General features: G+C 38.6%; 1 long non-coding RNA gene across 1 annotated transcript in view; it reads right to left on the bottom strand.

Moving 5' to 3' along the window:
- LOC125331050 overlaps positions 1-23,085 on the bottom strand; it is a 110,692-nt gene extending 87,607 nt beyond the window's left edge. The window contains exons 1-4 of the long non-coding RNA XR_007205839.1: positions 22,942-23,085; positions 8,312-8,382; positions 7,773-7,977; positions 7,278-7,449 (exon numbers count right to left, since the gene is read on the bottom strand). This is a non-coding gene — a long non-coding RNA (uncharacterized LOC125331050). The remainder of the gene's footprint in view (positions 1-7,277; positions 7,450-7,772; positions 7,978-8,311; positions 8,383-22,941) is intronic.
- Between the last annotated feature and the right edge of the window lie 331 nt (positions 23,086-23,416).

The raw sequence follows: 23,416 nt of genomic DNA, 5'->3' as shown, positions 1-23,416 counted from the left end.
AGGAAAATAAAACCAGAAAAGCCTATTGCTGTATTTATAACCCCTCCACCGGTTCCATGCCAACTTCAACTGGGCCCCTAGGAAAAACAGTTATTTTTCAATCTGGGAAAATGCCTTTCCATAGGGAAGAATATCCCCATACAGTCTTCTTGTAGAATTTCTGTAAAAAAACCCCCAAAAAACAAAAGAATATAAAATAAAATACACCCCACCCCCCCACCCCCCCCCCCCAAAACTGGGGGAGTGGGGAGGAGAGGGGCTGAATGGAGGACTGTACTGCTGCATGATGGATGTTCAGGTACCATATTTCTTCCTCTCCTTTCCTGAATTCGGCTCCATAATGGGTGTTAACAGGCCAGCTTTAAACACTAAGGAGTGCATTTGCAGTGTAATGTGCAGAGATTTGTCCGGACAATTTCCCATTAACACTAATGTGCACTGCATGGTTAAATCCCTAAACACCACGTGGAAAATTTAGTTTCAAAAGTGCCCATTACATTTGGGTGTTGAATTCTTTTGAAACAGTTGTTAGTCTGTTAAACACTGATTGCTCTCACACTAGGCAGACAGAACTTTTCATTTCAGTTTAGACAGTTAATCAGAAGATATATTTTTGCAAGAAGTTCATACACTAAATGAAATTTTTAAAATTACTCTTTGGAGCTGACTTTGATTAATGTCTTCAGAATGCCTCATCTAAAGATCTACTCATAAATACTAGAAGCTTCAGTTAAATCTATGATATAACTACAAATTTTGTTCACAAAGGACGATGCTCACTTGTTTACAAGCACAGTAGGGACCACATCAAATATAATTTTTGTCACAATTTTTTCCTATCATTAAGACAAAATGAATGTATGCATATTTGTCTTGGGTTTGTTTTTTTTCTTTTTCTAGCTAGGCATATAAAGCATTGACAAGAAAAAAGGAATTTCACACTCAAGATGTGAATGCACATAAAATCAGGTAGAATATGGGGGGGGCAAAATGGAAGCAACAAGCAAGATTATGATTATAACTAAGTTCTGAGTGACAAAAATGTAAGCATTAAAAAATAAAGTATGAAAACAAGTTGGTCCCCACCTTTCCTACTGCCCAATTTAAGCATGAGTCTGGTTTGTAAATCATAGGATGTTAAATAAAACATGTATGCATGAAAGGGATAATCTAATTTTATTTTGAAAAGGCACACACCATTGGCCCAGGCTTTCTGCTAATCATGTTTGTTAAGGAAAGCAAAGAAGAATTATCTGGGTATTTGCTGGGGGACGGAAGATGAGTGATAGAAATATTTATTTTACAGAGGAAACGGATGTGAAATACCACAAACAATCAGCAGGTGAGTTTGGATTTATAGATACATACTCTGGCTGGGATTTATGAGTGCACACAAACACATGAAGCCCACTATATTTACAACAATTTGCTTGTTCTTTTTAGTGACTTTTAGAAGTGGAAGCTTCCCATTATACACAAGCATTTAATTCTCCAAAAAGCCCAGTTCCTTCTTACAAGACAATAAAGTACTTCCCCTCATAGCAGCAGGTAAGCACTGAAGGCATCCTTAAAAATCTAACCCCAGTGTGCTAAAGAAACTTAATAATCTTTAAACTACACACAATACCACCTCCTCCCTGGTACCAGGACATTGTAAAATGTCTGATTAGTCCTTATAATAGTGCTGACACCTCTGCAGCACATAAAAGAGGACTTTTAATTTACAAAAGACAACTGTGGTTGTCCTGATTTTTGCCTTTAATTAGACCGTAAGACATAGCTCCATTTGGCTGTTAACCAACATATGAGGTACAGGCTCAATGTACAAGGTAGATTTGTGAGGCTTTTTGAAAAGCAATATTGTAATGTTTTGAATAGATTTTTAATACATACTATCTCATGGATTATTTAACTCTCTAATGAGGTAGAAAGAAATATTAAAGACAATATTTTAAATGTCAGGTGACTCGGTTTAAGGCAAAAACAAGAGGACTTTTCTGTTGATTTTCTTGCACTGGTTCCAACAACTGCCTAGATTTTGGAAATTATTTTGTGATGGTTAGATTTTATATTGGTGCAATAATTGTGCGCAGTAGGGTACTGCACCTAGCCATGAAATTAATTTTAAAATGAAATAAGAGACATGATGAAAAATACAGAAAAGTCAGCTGTCCCAAAGAAAACAAAAATAATTTTGAAAATAAAAGTGTTTCTGTGGCAACATGAACTTTAATAAATCAAAATTTGCAATACTGGTAAGCTGTGCCCCAATGACAGGTGAGTGCATGTGTCTGAGTAAGGGGACCAGTGAAGCTTATAGTCACAGAGCTGTCAGAGGATATCAGAGGAAGTCAGCAATACATGTCTGAGCACGTAATAAAAATCACCATCCAGCTCACGACATGTGACACAAACCCTAAAATGAGGGGAAATCTGCACTGTGATTTTTAAGGAACTCAGCACGTTGCTTGACGTGCACCTGCCTCAACTGTCATCCACTTTGAACAGGTAAAAGAAGAGGAGCAGCCCAACTGGTTTTTTTTTTGTTTGTTTCAGCACATCTTGAAGAGGAAACGAGTTGGCTGCTCCCTCCCTGTAATTCTCTTACCAAAGAGAAGCTTCAAGAAAGCTGTGTATGCATACCCCTGTAATGAACACAACAAAACACAGGAGACAATCAAACTTCTGGTGAAGCTGTACACCATAGGAGAACTATAAACAACCCATCCATCAAAAGCTGCCTGAGTACAAGTTCAGCCATGGAAGCAAAATGAACTGCCTGTTTTGTAGGAAGTGGATATGTTTAGGAAACAGAATGTCTGCCCTGCAAGTGGAAAGAAAAACACCCATAAATTTAAATTCAAAAATTTCAGATGGAACAGGATGCTGCACAGTGGGGAATCATGTGCAACTCTACCTCAGTCACAGCCATCTCCCCTTGAGTATTCCTATCTTAATCTGCAGCATTTCAAAGGGAAGTTTAGGTTCACAGCAGTGACCAGCCCCTTTACCATCGACACAGGCAGAGCTGTTCAGCTCCAGCTATGGTCTGGCCTTGTGTTTCAGCGTACAGAGTACTGCCTGGGTAACATGTCCTGTGCAATTGTTGTTCCAGAAGTCAAGAAAAAATTTCGTGTTTTTAATAATTAAAAAACACACTTCTCTAGTCTAAAAGGACTATTTAAAAATTTAGAAACTCATCATGATCACCTATTCATTTTAAGGGAGAAGGCCGGAAACGAGACAGGAGAGAATTAAATATAAATAACTTAAAATAACAACAAAAACCCTATTTGAAGCATGAAGACCATGTTTGCAGCTAACACCAGAATTTTAGTACGTGTCATAACCTACGAGGATAAACATGAAACATTCTTCATCCCATTGCCAGACACAAGATGCATTCTAGTACTAATCTGTGCTTTGGTTCCATGTGGAGACACCTTCAGAGTGGTGGTAAGCCTAGTTTTAAAGTTCATGGACAGACTAAGGGGCTCAAGAAGAAAAATGGAAATAATCCAAGAGAATGCTTCAAATATGAGACTGACAAAACCAGGAGTGATTTCTTTGGATACAAAAGGACTCAGCAAGGCCTAAAAGAAGTACAGAAAAGTAAAATATGGTATAGAAAAGATCTAGGGAATGGCTGCATTGCCTGCATCATCACAGAATAGTGTTAAGTGAAAATAAAAAGGTGAGAAACTTGGTTAATAAGCTTTCATTTTAATTGCACATCATGTTACAGAGGTCACCAATATCAAAACCTAAAGTTTAAAAGTATATTTCCAAAAGCATTCACAAGACATCACTAAATATGTTGAGTAATAATTAATGACAGTTATTGATGACAGTTCACACTTATGAAGTAAACAAGTTCTCCAACTGTTGAACACCAGAATGAGAACCATGTAAAGACAAATCATTCTATTAAAAAACAAGTGGCTCCTACAGATGATTTGATGTTCGACATATTTAAGATGTATGAAAAAAAGCTTTAGAATGGGACATTTGTAATTCATAGCTGGGAGTAGTGGGTCAGGCTTTGGCAATTCAGATGGACCAGCAAAAGTTGTTCCCAGAGGGACAAAATAAAATAACTAATGGTCCTAAAAAACAGGTTCTATCAAAAAAGAATTGAGGTTGTTTAAGCTGCAGAAAAGAAACCCAGAAGACACAACCACATTCTTCAACATATAAGTTATTGTAAAGGGGATACTGTTTATATTTGGTAGACAGGATGAGCAAAAATGGGTTTGAATTGCTGCAAGAAATGAGAAAATCCTTGTCTCTATAAAAAGTTAGATGCTGGAATAAATTTCCAAGGAAGTTGCAGTGTCTCATCAAAATCTTGAAAATTACTTGAGAAGTATTTGTAAGAAATGAGATAGATGGAGTTATCTCAGGAAAATCTCAAAACTTCTCTTATTTTCTCTGATTTTATATAGTCTGAATTTAAATAATAAAGATGGTGATTTGTTTTAGAAATGTCAGTATTCAGCTCACATGACTAAACCCCTTACAGCCAGTCTGTGCCTAGGCTTCTAACCCACTTAGTAAGTCCTGAGGCAAATAACCAGCACCCTTTCTACTTCTGCTACTTCTATTTACAATGTGATTGTCTCTGAGTAGTGGAAATACTTCTTCCAAACAGTTTTCACACCAGACTCTTTTTTTCACAAAGAGGCATGTGTCTACCTAGTTTTCTTCCCTAAAGCTGCCTTTTCCAGAGAGATGTGGTCTTAAATTGGCTACAGCTACCCAGCTTTTACTTTTAAATAAAGGTAGATTGTTAACAGATGTTCTAGAGAAAAATATCTAACAAAAGATGACCTCCTCCTTCTGCCTGGCTGTCAGCCCAGCAAGGCCAGGAGCAGGAAGAATGGAAGAGCCTTGGCCAAGGCAGTATGCATGGGGTGAAATGGACAGGGCAAGTGGCCGAGCATCCCAACCCAGGCACAACTCTAATCAGAACTAAATGTCTGCCAGTCTGTACAGAAGAATGAGTTCTGTGAAAATCTTATTGCAATTCACCTGAAACAGAAGTGCCATCACTGAGCCAATTTAAAATGAGAATCACACTTCATCTTCCTTGCTCAGCCGTGGCATGCAGAATCCATGTTCGCCTTCACACTCCTCTTTCTTCTCTCACACTTAAATTTGGAGTCCCAGGCTGTCCCAAACCATGACCAATTTGTTTAGTAAAAGGAGTAACTAAAATGAATTTCATAAGTACTCTACAATTATGACTGAATCATTCAAACAGCCACAAGGCCCAGAGTACAGGTTTTGTTCAATGAAGATATATAGACCACAAACTCTGTTTTTCTCTTCCCTATCCTTTTAGATGTGGATGAACCAGTTTGTGTCATCGGTGAAAGGATACAGGCATTGTTTGCTCTAACGCCCTGATAGTATTCCCTGAGGGACTGGCCTTTTTCACTCTTTTCTTCCTCCTCAAGAACTGAAGTCTCATTTCTCATACAAGAGATCAAGAGGGCACAAACACTTGGCTCCCAGGTGGCACAGCTCATCATCATACAGCTCTCAGTGGAGACTTAAGGCTAGTTATCACAGCCAAAAAGAAACAAGGAGACATTTCTCTCAGAGCAAAGTGACAATCCTCAAACGAGCTGTTTTCTGTAGAAGTTTCTATGTGGTCTCACATTTCATTCAGCTTGCCAGCCAGAGCACAACATTTTTAGCAGTTCAATTCAATGTACTGGCAATATATTAAAGAATTTATTTGATTTTGGTGCTGTTGATATTTTTGTTTCACTTTTCATTTACATCTGGACAATGCTGTTAACTCCTTCAGCCAGGGATTTCATTCTTACTATCTAAATAAAAAGACAACAAAAATATTTCAATCTCTTTTTACAGTCAGGGACTACATCCAGAACTTTTGAAGAGGTTTAAAGGAGGAAGAGGACAGGAGGGCCAGCTGTTCTCTTTTATTTTTTTTTTTAATTTTTTTGGTAAGTACTGGATTTCCTAGGTCATTACATAAAAAAATTATTCACATTCCCATCCATAACAGCCACGAGCATTTTTTTTTGAGCTCATTTAAGTCAACATGTATGTTAGCCATGGTCTGAATGGAGTCTCCTGCTGGAGCAATCCTGCCACGCAGTCATTTCTGAATTGTGTTGCTGCAGCAAACTTCTTAGACTAGGATGTTACCAAATATGCCAAAAATCAGAACAAGAAGCACTGACAGGACTTTTAAGACAGAAAAAATAACTGAAAAATGAGTAAAAGATCTTTTAAGGTCTCTCCCAGTAAAGGCTGCTTTTAATTTATTGCTTTTTTGAGGTTTGGTTTGGGTTTTTTTTGGACCAGCCAATTTATATTAGGAACTAATCTCCTAACTTATGAAGGAGTCCTTTAAACTCCAAGCTTCATGATTTACTTGTTCATTACAGAGGGGTGATTTCAATATCCTTATGTTTCTCATTGTTTTGCATATGGTCATCCATTACAGCAGAAGAAATTACATAAATCCTAAAAGATATTATCATTTTCATATTTAGTAAGCCTGATAAGTTTTCTCTGAGCAGGATGCATGACACAATAAATAAGGAAACTGGATTACAGGAAAGAAATAAAAATATGGAGAAAGAGGAGAGGACAAACAAAGGTGAGGCTATTTTATGTACTGATATAAAAATGAGAGTAGAAGTGCTATTTTTATTTATGGAGGTTACATCTCTCCTCTGAACCCATTAATGATTCACTGCATATGACAGGATTAAAAACAAGGAACGAGTACATCAGCAAGCCCAAGCAGGTAGCCAGATTTCTGACTCTAACAGCCAGCATTTGCAGGAGCCACCTCTCTTGGAAAAGTCCCTGTTCTTTCCTCACAAGAAAAATCCCCAACTGCTTTTGTCCCAAGTGTTCACTTCCAGCTGTGAATGGGAGGCAGCACAGAGCCCTCATTGGACAGCACAGACACCTCTGGCTGCCTTGGCTGCAGATCCCTGAGCTCTGCCAGGCCAAGGGAAAGGTGCTGGAGCCCGACCGTGGCTCCTGGGGACAGGTAATCCCCTCCTACTACTGCAGCTGATGATAGTGGGGGCAGAATGGGAACTGAGTGATCATTGTTGAAAGTACTTTACTTTAAAGAATACCCAGATGGGCCTTTGCTCATAATTTAAATGCTTCAAATTAGATGTTAATGATCATTAATGTTCCCACCAGCATCAAGAGGGCATTTGTCAAAGGCTTCAGTGGGAATGAAAATTATCCCTTAATGATTTTGCCATAACAAGACTTACCTATTTTGCTTTTGCAAGTCATAACTCACAGTCAAATCAACAAAATGTTACAGAATCAAGGCACAGGAACTCAGGAAGTCTTGGATATCACCACTTTTGTCTGCCGGATATGAAATGCCCTTCTCCAGTTTCAGTTTCTGCTGTTGCAAGCCAGATTGTGTTGCAGGACATGCTGTTAAACCAACCACACTGTAAATACATTAACACCATCCACCCCCAAAATTGAGGGGGGGTTATGAATATTAGAATGAAAATTACACAAAGCAATCAAAGCAGGACCATTCAATACTGAGCTAACACTCCATCTCATCACATCCTCCTTCAGAGTTCCAGCCCAAAAGGTACTCACACATTCCACTGTGTTTTGCCTCTTACACCACACCCATAAAAAGGGTACCAGTGATGTACAGCCCACCCTGAACAGGATGTGTCACAGGCAGGTCAAGCATACTCAGAGGGGCAAACCTGCATATTTTATATTTAATTTCTACTTACTGTGTTGTGAAACTGCTGTCACATGTGCTTTTGTGCCAATTGTAAAATTCAAAGAAAGCATGTTTTGTCATTCCAGTGAAAATAGTGAGCATGGTGTTCAGAGATTTCTTCTCCAGAAAAGCTTCGGTTGAGTCCAGGACAAGAAGTGGAAGCTGGTACTCAAGAGTTCAGCTTTCCAGTGTTTGGATCAGATCCCACCTGCATTCTGGAAAAGAGATACATAAAATTTTAATAGATTTCATGGAGTCTCTCCACCCCACCAAAAAACAGGATGCTCAGAGTTTGTTACTGTATAGAGTTGTCCAGGTACAGCTAAATGATTCATCATGTACCCGTTCTTTTAATTAATTACTCAGTGCTATACAAACCTTTATTATGTATTGCTAGATACTTGCTATTAGATCTGATTGTAAAGTAGAAAAAAAAGACAGATTTTCTAAGTGAAATAAAAAGTTGATATAATCGAAAGTTGTACCTACATGTCTGGAAACTCAGTAAAACACGTACAAATTTTTAAAAAAAGCCAAAAGCAAACTTACTTGAATAAATGGAAAATTTAATTAAAAACATGATGAAGATGGATTCTGTGCATTTTTCAGGATCAAGTGACCTGAAAAAGACAGTGAAAACTTTGACTAGATAAAAAGTGTTTACTTTGAGAACAAATGAGGGAAAAAAAAAAAAGTTCAATAACAAATGTAAGTAATTAAAAATGGAAAAAGAACTTCAAAATAGATCCTAAAAGATAAACTTTGGAAATTATATACCAAATCATATTTGACACTTTATACACAGATACACAATTTTCCCCTTATTAGTGCACGTTTTTTCCTCTTCTAGAGTTACCCAGCCACTTCTGTATCTCAGACACGGTCATTGCCTTTTCCACTTCTGGTCAGTAGTGTTTGCATGGCAGTGGCCTGTATTTGAGACAGAATACCTGCAAAAGACAGGAGATATTCCTGGTTCAGAGAGGCAGCAGGCAGCAAACCCTTTACCCAGCAAAGACACACTTTTCAGAAGAAAAGGACAGTCACTGAATAAGGATACTCACTGCCAAAGCTACAGGACTTTATTTTGTAGAGGCATTACAGACCTTCCCTGTCTGTTTTGAACAACTCTTTCAAGCATGGACTTCATGCATGTCACTAAAGGCCTTCCTCCCTCAGGTAACCTGCCTTTGGTCTAGCATGCATGTTTTCACAGGAAAAGTTTTCCACATTTTCATCCTCATGCCAGTCTGATATTACTTGGAGTGGTTCCCACACCAATTCAAGAATCTCTGTATTTTGCCTGAGATTCTGAAAATTCTGGACTCCAAACTGTAGCACTGAAAGCAAAAAAATCAGTTCCTATTTCTTTCTCACAGTTACAGAGCAACATTACCCACTTCAGTTTCCCCTAATTCTGGCAGAGCAGGGCACCATGAGTCACTCACTACACTCTCTTGCCAACTACTGTTTCGAAGCACAAATCTCCAGAAGGGGAAATTAAATATTTCTATAAACTCACCCTTCAAGAGCCAGGAGGACTGTGTTGCTGAGAGTGCTTCTTGACATGGTGCACTGAAAAAATCCCCATAATAATCACTTCAGAGCAATCAGAGAATTTAATCATATTCTAGACCTGTCACTTCCCTTGTTTCTGAGACAGGCGAGTACATTTGTGACATTTGGGGCCTGTTTCTGCGGCCACTGAAGTCAAAGGCAAACTCTCCACTGGTCTGCACAGGCACAGAGCCACTATTGTGTTATAGAGCAGAGCTGGAGTAGCAGAGTGAGGATATTCCTCAGGAGGATAGTTGTGCATAGCTGAACTACTGATCTTCTCCAGCTATTCTATAAGATAACTTCCAGGGTTTCATAAAATACAAAGAGACAAGCAGTAATAGGATCAAGAGCCACTCTTCTTGAGAGAGGGACCAAATCAAATTTTCCTGATTAATTTACCTTCCGTTGTTCCTCTAAATAAATAAATAAATAAATCAACAACACAACGGCAGAACAAGACAGGCTTAGTCTAGTGTTTAACTAATTAACAGTACTAATCAGTGTTTAATGGCAATGATAATTATTATCATATCCCTCTGAGTCTATTGAGGCTGCCACATCAGTTGGATTGCAATGTTTTCCCTCCCTCTACAACTTTAAATCAATATCACTTCAAACCTGACAAGATCATTTCATGAAAAGTGATTAGAGAGTCACCTTTATTTTCTGTGTTAAACTGAGAAATTCAAAAGCCTCTTTAGGTTGTGGGAGAAGAAACCATAAAGCACCACTTTGAGTTAATGAAATCAGTAATTGAAGCTCTTTTTTGTCACACATAGGCATCATTCTTTAGGTTTTCATTTGAGCCAATCCCAAAGCCAATATTCACAGGCTCTGTGCCACTTGCCCATTGTGTACAACAGAATAACTTAGGTTATGAAGGACCTCTGTAGTCCAACTCACTATTTAAAGCACTGCTACCCAGGCCAGTTTATGCACGGCTTTCTCAAGCCAAGAGACTCGAGACTTAACTATCTCCACCCTCTGGCTACATGTTCCAGTGTTTGATAACCTTCATGGCGAAAAATCTTTTTCCTTATCTCAAACAGGAACCTCATTTCAACTTGTGTTGCTCAGTCAGAGAGATGCATCAGATATCCCCTGTAGCTCAGGACCTGGATGGCAGCACCCTCTCATGGGAGTCCCATCTGGGTTCAGTCCTCTGATGTGCCAAGTCCCCTCTGCTGGTGCTCTTGGCACACTGACACTACCACTGCACAGTTTTAAGCAGAATTTCTGGGCCACTCTGCAGCCACTCTGCCAAGTGCTGCTACAAGCAGGACCTCTGTGCTGGCTACAGGCTGGAGCTGGGCTCTTCCACAGCCTGTGGAGCAGTGCGTGACTTCCCCTGCACAGCTGTCAGCTGGAGGCAAGAGCTGCAGCAGTTCCTAAACAGGAGACAGCCAGCAGAAGCTCTCTGTTAGAGCTGACAGAAGCAAAAGCTTCTGGAAGCTAAACCTCACTATCAGCAGCGAGCCAGGAGTTCCCAGCCGATGCAGCTATCCGATGTTCTCTGAAGCTCTCTCCAAGGGAAGGTTGGAAAATGCTGCTTTTTCTGCTACCCACCTCTGCTTCTTCTTTCAAGCCCTAAACCCTCATGGACAAATGATGTGCTTGTTCTTTAAAGAAGTTCAGTGTAGTCTTTGGGAAGTATCATAAAAAATACACAAATATAGAGAAGTTGGAAGAAAACTCATCTGAGTTTACAGAAAATAAAATCAGAGGGGGCCAATACAGAGTCTGGGAAGTTTCTGAGTTGTGCTGGTTAATATCCAGGCTCAGCACCCAGCTAAGACAACCACATGGGACACAGGATATAAAACAGACAAAAAATTCTGCTAAAGAATGGCAGAAGAGCACTGCAGCAATTTACTGTGTTTTACACAAAGCCACACCTGACCATTGCATGAGAACAGGGAAGAAATTCAGCACAGCCATTAAGCAGCTGAACATTGATATAAGCATGGCATAGTACTAAGGTATATATTCAGATATAGGTCAGGGTTTTACACACATAACAAACATATGCTCATATAATGAGCATTATACTAATGAAAACAGCATGCATGAACATAAAAATCCAAGTATACAGAATTTGGAGCATCCAGAGGTCAGCACTGGGAGTTATTTGGACAGTTTTTATTTCCAATGCCAAAAGCAGAAGCTCTCTACAGCTGAGTCTCATAGTGGCTTTTGTTGTTTGCATCAGCACTAAACATTCAGAGGAATCCCATAAGGGAGAGACAGCTACCTAGGAAACACAAGCATTTGATCTATCTTAGCCAACCATTCTACCTTATTGTGATATTTTTGTGCTTTCCTTTTTAGAATAACCACTAATACTAAGAAAAAAACCTTCCTGAAGTTCAAGCCTCTCATTTTCCAAGAAAAATTGTCAGTTCAAACAAACACATGAGGGGCAGGGACTTGTCCCTGTTCCTTGATCACCACCTTCTCTCCATCTCCAACTGGGAATATATCTTGCCCTATATGCTATGCTAAGTCCAGGAGGAAATCAAATATACATTTCTGCTAGTGACTAAAGCTCTGATCCTACCATTAGTTAAACACAAGCTTAATTTTATGCATGTGAGTCATCCCATCAACATCCCCATATGCCAGAGACTTCATGGGATTGATGCCCAAAAATGAAACCGTAATGAATGAATTCCATTTCTGAGTTGCAGAACCAGGATTGGAAAGTACACGAAGAACCGAGATACTGGAACATAAATCCACAGTATAACATGGGCCAAGGAAGTAAACACTCAGAAAAAAAAAAATTAAAAAAATAAAGAGATTAGCTAATCTTTATTCTGAAACAAAAAACCACCTCACAAGAGTTGATGTTATTAATTAAGAAGTTTCATTCTTGTTACCCAACAGTCAGTGCTTCTCCAACAAAAACATGGCAAAATGCCTTGTTTTAAAGAGCACATGCCAGACTTTGGATTTAGCTCTGCTTGCTTTTGGCTACCACAGTATCATAAATTTTCTACATCTTTCATTCTGCCCCCATATGTTAGGATTGTTTCTAAACTCAACAACTCCCTCTTTTTCCACATAGGCAAAACAAAAAAACTTCAGCGACTCATAGTACCAATGAAAGTCCCTGGAACATACTTACATTTGAAAAACTCTTTGAAACATTAACTAAATAATTAGAACTAAAAATAAGTAATTGATACACTAATGAATTATTAATATGAGTACTGTGTATGCTGTTTAAAATGGCTGCAGCACTTTAGTAATGAAAAGGCTCATTAAACAGAGGCAACTGTTTGCTCTATTGCAGGAGCATGTACCAGCATAAGAGCTGTGGTGTAAAAGAAGAGGGTAGAAGAATACTTAACAGCTCAGAGTGAAACCTCAGCTCTTACATTGCTGGCCATGTCGCAAAGCAACCAGCCCAGAATCTCCCTGCATTAGCATTTCTGTCACCTTCTACAAGACAAATGTATTGGGAGACTGGTACTCAAAAGAAAATATGACATTACTTCAAAGTTCAGTAGAATCTTACACTGTTAACAGAAGGAATCTTCTTCAGTCCTTTCACAAAGTATTTTATAGACTCATCTTTTCCTGTGTACTAAACCCACTTTTTAAATATATATTAAAGCCTATTTCCAATAAACCCTGGGCATATTCAACATTTAGTATCAGGTGTTGTACAAAGAGTCCTTGTCAGAAGTGAGCAAGTAATTTCTTCACAAATATCAACACTTTGCATTTCCAAACTATCTGAGGCTTCCCTTCTTCTCCAGACAGTTTGTAAATACACCGCTCACAGGCTTTGACAACAGGAGATTACTCTCATTTGAACTTGCATCGCAAAACCTGCTTAATTCTCTTTCTCCTATTAAGCAGATTAGTTGAAAAAAAGATATATAGATTATTTGATTTTACAAAGGAAATTTTTTATACCGAAATATGAATTTAAAATTTAGAGTGTGCAAATATTTACCACGCTCTCTTCTCACAATGTTCCAGATAGCAGACTTATCCCTGACAATATTCATCTTCTGTAAACACTGGCAAAGCAATTTCAGAATTGTTATTTCATTGCATATTCACTAGCTGTTGCTGGAGGTATTTTGTTCAGCTCTAATTAGCACAGTTAATAAGATCAATATTTTCATTACTGAATGCTGCAGTAAGGCAAAACATGTTTAAAAACTTACGTTTACAAAATCCCAAGAAACATATTTCTTGGGAAATTCTACTTGTCTATTTCAAAAGCAAAAGCCCTCAAAAATTGGAGGAAAAACACTTTTGGTGTTTGTCATTTTGAGGAGGACAGAAATTAAAGTGGAAACATTCATATTAGTTAGGGGTGCTTTTAGAGGCAACAGGAATCTTTGTCCTAATTGTTTTTTTCCTACTATTTCCATGTGTCCAATGGCTTTTTCAGAAGACATAAGCACTGCAGTTTGCCTCACTTGCACAGACCTTGGTATTGACACCATCACTCTCCTTGTATTCTTGCCTAACTTCAGAAATAAACACCACAAACAAAAACCCAGAAACCTGAAAGAAAAGCAGAGGCATTATGATCTAGTAGCAGTGTTTAAAATTTGGCTTCAACTCTGGAAAATAGAGATTGAAGGAAATTAAAACAATACAGCTGCAGCAGGCAAAATGAGCACTAGCTCAGAGGAAAGAGCACAGTCCTCAGCACCCCTGCCCTAAAGATGGAAGCACTGGGCCTTAGGGAAGGTCTTCCATCTGCAGAGAACATCCTTTTCTGCCACAGAACACACAATGGTCTCAGTCTTCTCTGGACCTTGTGACAGCTACCACAGCACCAAGAAAAAGGGAATACAGATGTCAGATGTCCTGTTTCTCAGATACCTGGGCTTTGTTTTTTAGCATTTGTCATACCTAACAATAATGGGTCAGAAAAGGATCCTGACTCTAACTTTTTTTCCCGCTTGAAATGTCTTTCTTCTTTTTTAAAGAGAAGAGCTAAAGCTTGTGCTTGGAAAGCACTCTTCCATCCATTCACTGAACTTTTTAAATGAATTGACAATTCACTGTGACTCTGCCTCTGCAGAGATGTCACTCAGGAAATTGTCAGTGTAAACTACCCTAAAATAATTCCATGCTCATGTTGAGTAATTATTTTAAAAACTGTTCCTGCAGAAAAATATGATCAAATATCAAACAGATACTGTATGATTAAGCAGCAAGACACAACAGGGAGTAGAATATAGGTTTAGGTGCTTTATTAAGCATCAGGCTGAAGGCAGGGATTGTCAAAATAGAAAGACATGCATTATAAGGCACAGCTTGTAACATAAAGCTGTTCCCTGGGGTAACACATCCTTCACCTATTGAGGTTTTGCCACACACTGTGTCCACTCAAATTGGTTTTCTTCATTTCCATCCCCATCTTTTCTACTCAACTGGTTCTACTTTCCCTCCAACTAACCTGCTAAACTTGTAATTTACAGCATTGGAGCTGTTAAGACATTTACAAGGCAAAACCACAAAAGACAAGAAAAATTTGGCATAATAATTCTAGGAAAGGCAAGTGAGAATGCTGATGAAACACACTAGGCAGCTCCCCATGCATATTCAGTTTGCTATTAGCAATATGAGCTCTCATAAAAAACCTGTTCTTTTAAGATGACAATTATGGCAGCAAGGCCAGCTTGATCTACTGTCCAAATACTAAACACTTAATTTAAGAAACGGAGAAAAGCTATTTAATAGGAGGAACATAAAGAGAAACCATTTGGGGACTTATCTGATTCCTAAGCTTCACATACTCATTTTCAAACAGACACAAACGCAAGCAGTAACTTCAGAATTATAGAAGGTAGTACATGTGCTGCTTACACATTCAAATGAGAAAATATTTGAACTGTACTGCTGTTTCTGCACTAGCAAAGAGCTGGGAGAACAGAGTGTCAGAAAACCTAAAACCAAATATGCAAATAAAGAGGGTCTCCAGTGAACATTAGATCAAGCCAATGTTACCCCACTCATTTCTTAATTCTCCACTCTCACTTGATTGAAAAATTATTTAGCTTCTTATCTGCAAGGAGAGGGGTTAGAAAATAATAAATATTTGATTCCTTGCCTGGACACATCACTCTGGCAAGATGCATTGTTTCTCAATATGACTGCAGAGATGAACAACATTTCCAGAGGCAGCCTTTTCTCTTTTTCTTTTCATGAAACAAGGCTGGATTTTGGTAAAGGACAAAGACAATTATCATTAAACCAAATCCCTTGAAAACACGTGCCAGGGGTCCTGGGAATCCATCACTTACTGATGTTATCCAGGGAATTCTCATACACTGCAAGTCAGTGGCCAGTTCAAATTAAGACAAAGGAGAACGCTGGGTCATCCTATCGAGGAATCGCAATCCAAAGACTGTACTGAGAATAACTCAGGTTTATACAGAACCATTTTCCATTTTCATTATGTCACACAACAGATTTAGAGACTGTTGTACTGCATTGTCTGCTCTTTTTACTGCCTCTGTCACCAGAATGAGATACCCAAAGCGTAATGCCAAGTGCAGGATGTGAAAGATAGTAATACACTGAACTCCTTCATATTTTATAAGTTAATTTGCCAGGCACTTCAGTGTGTTCTCACAGGCTGCTTCAGCTGGGAAAGAGAACAAAAGTAGTTGGCCATTCCAATCAGAGGGCAAACAGACCTTCCACAGCCCCAGTTCCTAGCTGGGAACACCTCTCTGCCAAGGGCTGTGCAAACCACAGAGCAAGAAAAGGCCCAACATAACACATGATGGTCATCATTTAACACTGTATTTGTGAGACCTTTTGAAAATACAATATTTATGGGTGTGCATGTTTATATACATATGCATGCATACATATAAATATGTATTTCCATACCAGAAAGCCAAAATTTCCTTGATATCCTCAGGTGAGGACAAACCATATGCAGTGTTAATAGAGGAGTCATCTCTGCTGATGGACAGAGAGGGAAAGTGAGGCCAAAATAAGGCTTTCTTGTGTGGGTCTTAAGTAGACAATTGCTGCTGTGGGTTAGTCTAGAGACTGTAGCTGTGGCTAAAAGGGAAATAGCATCCATCTCTTCTCACAGTGTTGCTACTCAGGGTCTCATTAAGTATGTTTTGCAAAGAAAAGCTGGAATTTTTCCTATATACACAAAACCCACTGCAACCCTACTCCAAATCTTTAGCTACAGAAACCAAAACCAGAATTACGTTCTTATGTTCTTAGAGATATTAAAGAAAACCCCAAAAAACCTCAAAACCAGAAACCCAAAATGTTCAGAAACAGTTGCCAGGAAATTTGTCTTTATTTATTTGATGGTGGTCTGTGCTTAACAAACAATGCATCCTCCTAAGCCATTCAATTAAACCAAGACCAAACAAAGGACCAAAATTCATCCATCTCTCTCCTTACTCCCATTCGCAGGAAAACTTTGATCTGTCATGCTGGCAATAAAACCAAGAAAACACCTGACCAAAACATTCCTATCACTCCACTGCATTGCTTAGACTCTGCTAGTTAAACTCCACTCAAGTAATCATTTACCATTTATTCGGTCATTTATCTCCTGGTCTCTGCAATCAAATAAGAAACTAAAATAATGCACCTCGGGAGCAGCAATGAAAACACTGCTAGGCAGAGGCTGTGCTATTTGAAGGTCAAGTAAAACAGCATTTGGAGTCAAGTGGCAGTCAAAACCCTGCCTTATTGTGTTGCCATTACAGAGGTTTGTGCTCTCCATTACACTGAAATGCAACCAGACTTCCTCTGGAATTTCTGCTCATTTACACCAGAGTAAATCAGCAGCAGTTTTGGTCATAGGAATTAAGTTCATTGGTGACTGAGCTTAGTCACATCACAGAGGGATGCCTGCTCAGTCTTTAGCCAGAGAGAGCTTAGCTCTTTCTTTATGTATAAATTCTAGATCTTCTATGATACAATTTTCTGTTCTGCCAGTGAATCATGGCTTAAAGTTTGCTTTTTTACAATCATGGCTTAAAGTTTTGCACAGCATGCATCTCATGTAACGGTCTCCCCTGCAGACAAAATTTCTACCCAAAGTACTAGGCTATTTCAGAAAGAAACCACTCTTGCCTGAATTAGTCGGTGCGGTACTTAAATAGCCACATTCACCTAGTGATTTTTCTAAATGCTTGTTTTCAAATGCTTTAAATTATTTTTGGTTCTGTTAAAGTTAGAAAAAGGTTAGGTGAGTACAGAACACAATATTTAGAACAGATTCATATAAATCACATATTCAAATTGGGAGCATGTAAAGCAACAGGCATATTAAAGTCTGGACCACCAATTTCTATTCCTAGGACTATGAGTAGTAGTTTAGTTAAGCACAGAGAGATCCAAGTGAGAGGGAAAAAAAATAAGAAAGAAATAGCCAAAGGGCAGAGGGACTGTGTAAATCCTCAGATGGTTTTGACATTTAAGTGTATCAGTTTTCAGACAAGCCATAGACTTTGGATGACATGTGATAGAAGGAGAGAACTCAGCAATGGAAGAGAAGAATTAGCAGTGCATTAAGCAGCTCTGTTCCAGTCTGATGGGACTGTGTGCTTTAAAGGCCACCTGGCATATCAGGCATATCCCTTTTCAGGCTGTACAGGTTACAGGGCTGCAGACCTCAGACAGATCTCTGCAGTCTTTAGTCATTAGGGGAAGAAAGATTGAAGTGTCTCAAACCTTTCTCTTCTCCACCATGACCCATGGAGTAGATCCCAGCTGAAGGTTCAATTTTCTGTAACAGGTGTGCTCACTACTGGCTAAAATCCTTCACTACATTTTTCCCTAAATGATCTTTAAAACTCTCTGAGTTAGTCTCAGGTTCCGAGGCCAGCAGGAGATGTTTAAAGCATGTTCCAGAAGCCCACAGATGCATTTCACTAGTCACTGAAGCATGACTTCCACCTGAGTGGGACATCAGGTGAGGAGCAGTGGATCCTGAATCCTCCCTGTGGGACAAGAGCCCCACTGAGGCCTGGCCTGTGCTGTGCAGTGGGACCCATGGAGCAGCTGTGTCCTGGCCAGTCCTTGTCCCTGTGTCCCCCCTTGACACTGTGGAGCACCATGGGCTGTGTCTGAGGACTTCCTGCAGTTAGGATATTTAACAATGTGGCTGTTTGGGCACAAACATTGATTACCTGGCCCTACATCCCTGGTCACAAACTGAAACAGCTCAAGTGACCTTCACACACTGCACAGCCTTGCCTGATGTCACAGTGAGAGCTGACAAGCTTTACTTAAACAGGAGCTAGGTCTGATATTTCAAAAAGCAGGTCCCTGCCCTCTGACCTTGCTCCTTGCACTGGGAAAATTCAATCTGTTATTTTATGGGGAAAGAAAGCTCTTACCCACCTTTTTTCTTACATCACAGGCCTTTGAGCAACCTGGTCTAGTGAAAGGTGTCTCTGCCCATAGCGGGGGAGGGGACTAGGGGACTTTAAAGTTCCCTTCCAACCCAAGCCAGTCCGTGATTCCCTCAGCATCCAGCCTTCAAGTCAGCTGTGCAAAATCAAACATGAGAAGAATTGATCGAGTTTGCTAATGACACTGACCTGGTTTTCCTTCTGACTTTTTATTTTCCAGTGAATGCCTTTCTTCATAGCCCTTAATGACATTTAGAGCCAGATTTTTAATTAATGTGCCTAAGAAGCAGATAGTCAATTAGGATTTTAACAAATACCTCATAGGCTAGGCATATCAACTCTTCAGATAAGGTAGGCATATAAATGCTTTTGAAAATCAGTCAGACATCTATCTGCAGCTTAGAGCACCTAATGACTTTAAAAAATAATCTAACCTTCAAGTTGTAGATATTCTAAAAAGCTTTTGTTTTTTATGATATATGTCATGCATATATAAAGAGGGAATATTTCTCAGTCTCTTTCAAGCAAGAATAGCAAGCATTGAAAAAAAAATACAAACCCCAATCCTTTGAGCCTCATAAACTTTCTAAGGAAATTAACTGTCCTGTAATCCTGCTGGTAGAAAATGAGTGCAAGTTGCCAGCAGTATTCCAAAGCACAGTAGCAAGAGTAATTGGTTTCCCCCTCCATCCCAAAGTCCTTGACCTTTTGCTCCTCATTAGAGACATAAAACATGGGGAAAACAGTTACATTTGTCATATTTCTTGTAAAATTATACAAGTAGAAACTGAAATAGTTTGGAGTCAATAAAGTGAATTTGAAAAGCTGCCTGTAGGAAATTGCTAAGAATAGAATTCCTCAAATCCCCTTCAAGTGATTCTAGCAATAGTTATGCCACGTGCACTTGTATGATGCACTTCAAAGCATTAAAACTTTAACAGAGTGAAATTATAAACAAAGTTGTAAAATTTAAAGATGCTATGACATCTGCTACTGTTCTGGTATTTAAACCACAGATCCTGGTGAAATAACAGCAATCATACAAACACCTGAATTTAGAGACTTTCTGATCCATACTTTTCTCCATATAATTCATTACTGGCATTAAGGATCTCATTGAGAGAACAGCAGAATTGAAACATACTGTCACCCACACATTGTTGCTCCTTCTGATTTTAGTGGTATTTTTAATTTCAACCCCAGACCCCATGAAGGAGAATATCATCCCAGGTGGGTTCTACTACTCTTGACAGAAGTTTGTAGCTTACTGCTAAGACAGAACTATTGCCTGAACTTCAATCCCTAGGATTTAAGAAGTAAATAACTTTAGGCAACATCTGACAGCATATTTCAGGCATGCATATTAATGCATACGTTAATAGAGGCTCTAATGTTGCCTCAGACAGAAAGCAATATTGATAATAATAATTTAATTAAATAAGGAACATTAAAATAACTGATGTATCAGCACAGAAATGTTGCACTTCCAAAACTGCAGTAGAACATTTCTCGATGTGAATTTTCATGCTGTGAATTAACAATGAAAGAAACACGTGAAGAAGTTGCCATAAAGGAGCAGGAGTGAGAGTTCCAGTCAAGGGTGTAAGAGTAATTGCCACTTCAATCTACCACTCCTGAGTAATTTGCAATAGTCAGTCAGCTTCTCTGTCTTCAGAAGTTAAAGGAATAAGGCAAGCAAAAATAATTGAACCTTCAGGTTTTTTGCACTTATCTGCTAGTTCTACATATAGAGTTGTTCTATACTATATATAGATAAAACATATATAGTTCTAGAAATACCAGCTCTACAAACATAACTTTAATTGCAATGAAGAATAACACACAGATACCCAGCAGGGTATGTGGGAGACAAACACACCCTGCTAGGTATCTGTGTGTTAATGAAAAGATAAATCACCAGTAATGCCACCTCATGCAAAGTATCATAATTTTTGGGAACCTCACAGAAAAGACCTGAGCCCAGTTTTGACCTGTATAGGATGTAAAGCATCAGGGTACTCAAACTTACTCTTTCTTTCATTCCTTTTATTTATGTTCTATGTGTTGCTCTATGATTTCAGTGTAGAAAATATCTGTATTCTTGTGCTATGTTTCTCCATATAATGTCCCATTTCTCTCTCTTGCCCACTGACACAAGTAAAATAACTCATATAATCAATTAGCAGCACAAATTTGCTCTTTAAAAATCTGACAAATTTGAAATTTCACAAGTAAATTCCAGCAATATTCCATTTATTATAATCCATAATTAGCAGACACATTTTCTAATTATGTTTTAGGCATAAAACCTGAGAAAAAGATATTATATAATTTCACTAGAACTTGTTCTCTGATTCACACATAAAGCAATCTATATATTTTCAGCAACAAAAAAATAAGTTTAATCGTTACAGTGAAAAATCTGGCTTGTGAAAACTTACCTCCATTACTTAGAGGAGCAAATACAAACCAACAGAAAGACCTATTAAAGGTCTTTACAAAAATTTTTGTTGAACAAACTTTGATATTCAGGTACATAACTAGCTTTGTAAAATCTGCCGGTTTCAATGTAGAGAAATCTTTCCAGAATACCTCCTGACATTTATTTATTTATTTATTCCCAAGCAACCTGCTTAATAAACAACTTCTTTTTTTAATTATTATGAAACAAGGGGTTTGCACATCAAAGTTTAATTGAGAATTCCATGATTTATTTCAATATCCAATGCTGAAATACATTGACAAAGCTGTCTTGTGCAGAGGTTTTCAAATATAAATTTATAAATCCTTTTTCCGCAGCAAGGAAGAAGTGTCCAAAAGAACTGCTGTGGTATGGCCAGGGCTCCGGGCTCCTGGAGACTGTGGTTACAGACCTCCAGCGTAGCCACATTCTTCTTGTCTAGCCTTGTAATTTTTTGCCAGGTACTCTATACATTAAGTTGTTTTATTTCAATTGCCCTGAGGGTTTCTTCCTCACTAACTAATGGGGAACTTGATGCATCATTACTTTAACATAGAACAATGTGATAAAGCTGTAGGATTCCCCAGTAAAAAAATTACTGGTTCTGCTCTTAATAAATTAGTTCTCAAAATATTCAGCTGTACTTCAGCAAGGCCTTTGTATTTAGAATAGTATGTAGGAGAAATATTTTACTGGGCTCAACTGATTTGTATAAAACAAAGCATAATTTCAAACAGTTTACCTTCACACACAAAAAACTGATGAAGACAGGGTGAAGATATGAACTTGCTTCACACAAAAAAACACAGTACACTGCATATTCAAAAATGTCAAGAACAGGTTTGTCTTCCTTTAATAGCCTGATTAAACTGAAACAACATAAGAGACCTTTGGGGGCTACAGTGCTTTTATAGCTTATCAAACCTAGGCTTGTTTGTAGATGCAGAGGTTGTGTTTTGCTGCTCATTCTGTAAGACCCTGATCTGAAGCCTCAAAATTTCTTAGGAATCATTTCCCAGACACCTAAACAGAGCTGAGGCAGTTCAGAGAAAAGCTGCCAGGCAGTAGACAAATCTCATTCTGTCTACATTCCCATTGACTCAGCTCCCAGACTTGCATTTCTCTGTATTTTGCATATTCTTTGTTTAAAGTTTTTAATTACTACATTCAGATTTTCCCCTCAATCTCAGAGGTAGAGACCATCTGAAAATATGTTTTACTGGTAGTTCTTTTCATCTTTGGTGCTGTACTTTGGGATAACAGGTATCTCCTGTTACCTTAAGCTATCTGCCATGTACCTTCATCTGTTTGAATTTTTCCTAGCATCCTCCAGCAGTTTCCTTACTGACTCCTGTGCATCTCTACCTATGACCTTCTGTCTAAAGATTAAAGGCTCCCAAATGCTTTTAGGGACAAAACAGATGTGGTTTAGAACAGTTGTTGCTATTGTCAAATCCTACCACTGATCTAGAGCTGAATACCAGGAGGTCATGGCACAGATACCTTAAAAAAACCCTCATTTCTTTATCATATTGAGTCCAGCAAGACCCTGGATGTACAGTGCGTTCAACAACACAGACAGTACAATAATTCCTACTTCTTGGCAAAAAGGGTGGTGGTTCTTGTACTAAATTACACTGCCTCCCAAAAATACTTGGTTTATAACAGATTTGATTTCTTCCAAAAACTTGAGTCTTTATCTATGCCTGGGAAAGAAAAAATAGTCATTTAAGTAGTGGAAAGGAATAATTATCAAGTATATTAATAACATATTGATAATCTACCTCTTCATGCCACATGTTCAGAGTGGACCCCCCCTATGCTCTGTGGTTCAGTAGATTGGAAATCCTGGCTGTGTTTTTGACCTGCCACAGCTCTTTGGAGAAGTCAGCTGCCTTCCAAACTTCCTTTTACACAGGGTATCAGGGTCTGTGCTAGGACAAAAACATAGGTTAATATTTCAGCAATTGTCCAGAAAAATTATGATGCTATAAGGTCTCACTTGTGTAAAGGGGCTGACCTGGTCCCAGGAAAATCAATTAAGTTTTGTTATTGACTTTGCTTGGAGCAGCATTGATCTCTAAAGGCAACAAATGCATTGAATTAGGTTAGTAAATTACTATTCCCACGACCAAGTTAAAAGACAAATGAGTAGTTAAGTGAGAGTCTGGTTACAATATCACATCACAGGGCTTCCTGGTTATTTTCTTGTGGAATTCAGACAGCAGAATTTCAAAGAAAAAATTCTCCAATCAGTAC

This window comes from Corvus hawaiiensis, chromosome 10 (assembly GCF_020740725.1).
Source record: "Corvus hawaiiensis isolate bCorHaw1 chromosome 10, bCorHaw1.pri.cur, whole genome shotgun sequence".
Taxonomy (NCBI): Eukaryota; Metazoa; Chordata; class Aves; order Passeriformes; family Corvidae; genus Corvus; species Corvus hawaiiensis.
Note: the sequence above shows the minus strand (reverse complement) of the source record. Positions and strands in the feature narration are given on the sequence as shown.